Source organism: Diceros bicornis, chromosome 24 (genome assembly GCF_020826845.1).
Source record: "Diceros bicornis minor isolate mBicDic1 chromosome 24, mDicBic1.mat.cur, whole genome shotgun sequence".
Lineage (NCBI taxonomy): Eukaryota > Metazoa > Chordata > Mammalia > Perissodactyla > Rhinocerotidae > Diceros > Diceros bicornis.
Genome location: NC_080763.1, coordinates 47,108,459 through 47,114,659, shown reverse-complemented (window position 1 = coordinate 47,114,659; position 6,201 = coordinate 47,108,459). Strand labels below are relative to the sequence as shown.

General features: G+C 45.9%; 1 non-coding gene across 1 annotated transcript; it reads right to left on the bottom strand.

Moving 5' to 3' along the window:
• Positions 1-2,516: 2,516 nt before the first annotated feature.
• TRNAI-AAU (transfer RNA isoleucine (anticodon AAU)) lies at positions 2,517-2,590 on the bottom strand. The gene has a single exon. It is a non-coding gene; the product is annotated as a tRNA-Ile (tRNA).
• Positions 2,591-6,201: the final 3,611 nt, after the last annotated feature.

Below are 6,201 nucleotides of genomic sequence, written 5' to 3'. Positions count from 1 at the left end.
GCGCAGAGTGCACGCCAGAGGGGAGATCAGATCTGTGGAATTTGTTTCAATTGCTTAATCCTTTTTCTTTCTTTCCTTTTTTTTTTTTTTTTTTGTTAAGCTTTTGCAAGAGAGCCCTTCTCATCCTCCCATCCTCAGATATCAGAAAGGTCTTCTCTGATCCCTAAGCCAAGAACTGCCCTCCTCACCTAGAACACCATCTTATCATCTTTTTGAGCCTGTCAGGGAAGAAAAACTTTTCCTCTACTCCCTTATGTTCAGTCTTTGGTGCCTGCAAATTAAACTGACGAAAGACAGATTAACAAGAGAAAAGACAAAATTTAATCATATATTTTTATTAACGTACCTACAAGAGTTCACAGAAAAATGTGACTCAAAGAGGTGGTTAGAATGTGGGGTTTATATACTATCTTAGTAGGGGAAGGGAAGGAGAGAAGGGCACTTACCAGAAAACAAATGACTTTTAGGAAAGATAAATAGGCCCTTACCTGTAGTAGATGGGAGATACAATAGTTTTTATGACAATGCCTGTTTAGGTGTGGTGCCAACTTCTCTCTAGTGATAAGAGTCAATCTTCCCTGATTGCTCCCCAGGGGGAATTATGAATTGGATTCTTATGAGTCTTTTTGCAAGGCTCTGCTTTTAGGCAGATAAAACTTTTCAGGAACTCAAATGCCTTCTGCTCAAAATAATTTGTATGCCACAGAGGCATATTCTGGACCCCTTCAACCCCTTGTTCAGGAAAGTGTGCACTCTGAGGGCAGCAATCTCAGCAGGCTCCTCCTCTGCTGGTTCCCTGCATCTAACAAGGTACCCGACACATACATCCAAGGTGTGACACATGACAAGAGATTTTCACATATTGAGGTACAGGGAGTAACTATTCTGGTTCAAAATGGATTAGGCTTGAACTAAAGAAGCCTGACTTAACGGCCTATCGAACATTCATTGTACATCTGCTTTAACCATTAAAGTAAAGAATGTGTTAAACATTATCTCAAAGAATACACTCTCTTAAGATAGGAATGCATACTTCCCCTCCTATACCAAAATCTGTAACATCCTACAGGTAACGCCCCTATTAGTCCCTTTCCCAACACCAGGGTCATATTGACCCGCTAATTTGCAACTGAATACCTCTTTGAAACTTTGATGAATATGTATCCTGGGTATGTTTAACGTATGTTCTTTGTTCTAAAATGGTATAAGAATATACTGAGGGGCCGGCCAGGTGGTGTAGTGGTTAAATTCTTGCGCTCAGCTTTGGTGGCCCAGGTTCTCGGGTTCAGATCCCCAGCGCAGACCTACCCTGCTCATCAAGCCATGCTGTGGCTGCAACCCACATACAAAATAGAGGAGGATGGACACAGATGTTAGCTGAGGGCCAATCTTCCTCACCAAAAAAAAAAAAGAATATACTGAAAACCACATTCCTCCTGAACACTTTCTTCCTTTGTGGAAACTGCCTTCCTGGGTTATAATCCTCACCCTGGCTCAGATAAACTCCCTTATCTATAGAATGGTTATTAGTTATTTTGCGTGGACAAATGCAACACATGTACAGATGTCTATTCTAGGTGTCCACAGCCCCAGGTTCTAACTTACTGTTCATAGTAACAACGGTCCCATGGCCGGCATTTAGTGAGTGAGCACTTTTACTACACGCTCACACTTGCGAAAGGCTTTACCCCTGTGGTCTGTGGACTCCAGATGTAACTTATTTAAGTCAGAGCTTAACACATATTTGAGAAAAGAATGAATGGTTTAGTAGATGTTCTCGTTGGAGATTTTTCAAACATGGCTGAAGCCCTGGCTGGATCCTGACATAAAATGTCATGGACCCTAAAAAGCTGACTTTTGTTAAACTAAACATGCCTGATCACAACTAGAGACTAGAACCATGAGTGAAAAATTCATTCAGCTGCCCTTTGGCTGCAAACTGCAGAACCAAAAGGAAAAAAATGTGAAGCCTAAGATTTCTCTGAAAAGCAAAAAGTAGCGAGAGAAGCTTTCCAGATGCTTCCATAACCAGAATGCCTCACTGAAAAACGTGGCAGTCATTGGCTGGTCATTGCCTTCATGCAGGTTGGAATTTGTGTCTCTCATTTACTGTTTTGCTCCCTGCCTAGATGGTGCCGGGCATGCAGTAGGCTCTCCATAAATATTCGTGGAATGAATTAATTCCAAGCCTGCATTTTCAACTCCAAGAACTCCATGAAAACTGGAGGCCCTCCAGCGAGGGCCCTCAGAAGCTCTGCATTATAAAGCAACCGGTGGCGGCATCTGAGAGCATCCTGAAGACCCTACAGGCGGCAGCGCACGGAGACTTGAGGTAACGAGTCACGGTCCGCACCCGCTTGGGATCCTGCCCCCTTTCCCCACCTGCGACAACTTCGAGGCCGAGTCCGGAATGATTCTGTGACTCTCTCTTGTCTGCACGGGACTTACTGACCTCGAAAGGCCGGCTTTTTCAAAATAGGAACAGGAACCGGAGAAGGAAAACATACTTTTAGTTGTGGCCCGTACGGGGATCGAACCCGCGACCTTGGCGTTATTAGCACCACGCTCTAACCAACTGAGCTAACCGGCCACTCGGACTGGAGGGGCCGCCGCTGCACTCACGAGGTTTCTAAGCCTGCGCTGGGCTGCTAGTGGGCCAAGTGCCTCCAGGCTGAGTCGGCGGCGTAGGAATGCAAATTGCGCGCTGGAGGCTCAGCTCGGGAGAACGGTTTTCAAATATTGCAACTCAATGCTATTTTTATTTATCTCAGAGAATCCTTGCAGCGTGGAAACTTCGTGTATCAAGAGCTTTTGATATGGCTAAATAAAGCTTAGAAAATATCAAACCACCGAATTCCCCACCGCCCGATAACAACGGCCGGTGGCGTCTTGGTATACTTCTTGTCAATTTTTTTTCACTGTACAGGTGTATTTAAAAATATATATTTGGGACTCGATGCAACCTTGTTAAAAAGAATGTAATTTATCTTGCTTTTTGTACTTAATATTCTTTCATAAGCATATCCCTAAGTAATTGCACATGTCATTTTAAATGGTTCCTTGGTGTTTCATTAAGTGGATAAGCCAGAGTTTTCTCCCTCTCCCCCTTTTTAAATGTCTGGAAAATGTCTTCATTTTGCCCTCTCTTGTTAACTAACACATGAATAAATCATGAAATAACTGCTGGATGGGAAATTGACAGTACCTACTCCAAAGGGATAGGGTCTGTATGCAAAAAAGGAGAAAAAAAAATGCTGGGAAGACAAAACTCAAACATGTTTGTTCGCCTGTATGTCCCAGGGGCCTCTTGGTCTCTGAGAGGCTCTGGCCACCTGCGCTGCTGTGGCAGGTGCTCCAGGAGCACAAGGAAGGAGCACCAGTTTTTCACATTGTCCACTCCTCTGGTCCGACTAGTCCAAAAAACTGCTCCCTGCAAGCAACAGAAGCCAAGTCTGGCTAATCTTTCTGTGTGTGTGTGTGAGGAAGATCATCAGCCCTGAGCTAACATCCATGCCAATCCTCCTCTTTTTGCTGAGGAAGACTGGCCCTGAGCTAACATCTATTGCCAATCCTCCTCCTTTTTTTTTCCCCTTTTTATCCCCAAAGCCCCAGTAGATAGTTGTAGGTCATAGTTGCACATCCTTCTAGTTGCTGTATGTGGCACGCCGCCTCAGCATGGCCGGACAAGCGGTGCGATGGTGCACGCCCAGATCCGAACCCCTGCCGCCAGTAGCGGAGCGCACACACTTAGCCACTAAGTAGCTAATCTTAACAGAGTATATTTAATTGAAAGGATGTTAGGTAGCTCACCCCACCACCAGGAAGGCTGGAGAATCAGGTTTAGACAAACGGCCAGTCAAAACATATTAATCAGGGAATCAGCTGTGAGTCAAACAGATCTAATCCTATCCTCCACCGGGTTCACAGTTTTGCAAAGACAAGTGTTAGAACAAGTGAGAGGCTCAGGTGCTGTGCACAGTGTATCTAACCGTGCTGGAGGAGGAGGGTCGGGCAGGTTCCTGGACACGGGGACACTTGACTGTGCTCTGAAGAACAAGGGCGGATAAGTGTCGGCCAAAGGAGGTAGAGCCCTCTGGGCGGCGTGAACTGCCCGTGATGTCAGGCATCCTGTCCATTTTGCTTACAGCTGAATGCCCAGAGCCTAGCACACTGTCTGAATAGTATGTGTTTCATAAATAGGAGTCAGATGGATGAACAAGCTAATTCCAAAATCATCTTACATTTCAGAACAAAGTCAGATAAAGTCATTACTCTGTTCAAACTCTCCCCTTCTGGCCCAGCCCTGATAGGGTTACCAGATTTAGCAAATAATTTAGAACAAGTATGTCCCATGCAATATTTGGGACATACTTATACTAAACCAGTATTAGTTGTTTATCCGAAATTGAACTTTAACTGGGTGTCCTGTACTGTGTCTGGCAACACTACAGCCAGAGTAAGAGCTGTTTGAAAGACCCCACCTAACCTGCTCCTCTCCCCCACTCTCCCGGCCACCTCCCCACAACCCTCCTTCCTGGTCCTTGCTCACCAGGCCGTGCTCCTGCCTTGAGGCTTCTGTTCCCTCTTCCTGGCCCCCTTGCTCCAGACACTGCTAAGGCGCCCTCTCTCATCTCCTCTAGGTCTTAAATTGCTTAATTGTCACTTATTCAGAGCGGCTTCCTTGACCGCCCTACTTAACAATCGCAAAGCGCGCCCAGACTCGCTGCGTTTCCCGGCCTTATTTCCTCCATACTTGCTTATTCCGTTTGTCTGTCTCCCGTCACTAGAACGTGAACTCCAGAAGGGCAATAATCGCTATTTTGCATTACCAGCACGTAGAACAGTGACTGGCACATACTAGGTGGTCGGTCAAGGTTTGTCGAAGGAAGCTCAATTGACTGATCATCCCTTAGAAATCTAGCACAGGCCAGGTGTTGAAGCCACGTTTCCTGAGTGGGCGGGCGCGCCAGACCAAGGCTGGGCGAAGGCGGGGACCCGCGCCGGGGGAGACGCAGTGACTGAACATAGACGCTAGGGGGCACCCGAGACCTACGTAGTCCGATCCTCACCTGGACGCCGGGGCTCCTCGGAATCGGTGCTGATGGAGCGCGGGGGCTTGCAGAGGATTGTTCTCCTAACGCCTGTAAACTTCTCCCGCAGATTCTCACTCCATCTTACAGTGCTCCCAAGACAAACAAGTCCTAATTTTCTTTCTTTGAGTTAAAAAAACGCAAACATACATGATCAGAATTAAATGGTACAGAGTATTATTACTCGGGTTTTTAAATGTCTGAGGGGGCGCTCTTATGCACGTGGCTACCTTGGATTTTAAATAGTCCATTTGCTTTAAACTCAACTTACAAAATTTGTCATTGTTTATAAATTGGAACCTTTGGTATGAAAATAAAGACATACTGTATTCGTTTCCTAGGGCTGCCATAATAAAGTACCACAAACTGGGTGACAACAAAAATTTATTCTCTCACAGTTTTGGAGGCTCTAAGTATGAGATCAAGGTGTCCTCATGGTTGGTTCCTTCTGCAAGTTCTGAGGAAGAATCTGTTCCATGCCTCCTTCCCAGCTTCTGGCGGTTTGCTGGCAATCTTTGTGTTCCTTGGCTCTTTTTTTTTTTTTTTTTTGAGGAGGATCAGCCCTGAGCTAACATCCATGCCAATCCTCCTCTTTTTGCTGAGGAAGACTGGCCCTGGGCTAACATCTGTGCCCATCTTCCTCCACTTTATATGGGACACTGCCACAGCATGGGCTGACAAGCGGTGCCTCAGTGCATGCCTGGGATCTGAACCCAGGCCACCAGCAGTGGAGCATGCACACTTAACCACTGAGCCACTGGGCCGGCCCCATGTGTTCCTTGACTTGTAGAAGGATCACTCTGATCTCTGCTTCACACTCATGGATCCCAAGTTCCCAGAACAGTGCCTGGCACATAGTAGGTGTTCAATAAATATTTGTTGAATGAATGTTAAATTCATTGTGTTGGCCATTCTGTGGGCCTTTGCAATTCAGAAACATGCCCTTTTGGTCTGGCAATGTTTCTGATGAAGCATGTTTCTGAGGAGATTTGATACACTTCGCTCCATATTCTTCTTTCCTTTCCTGAAACACCATCCTTCAGAGGTCAGACCTGCTGGGTTGATTCTCCAATTTTCTTCTCTCTTCTATGGTCCAGGCCTCGATCTTTTG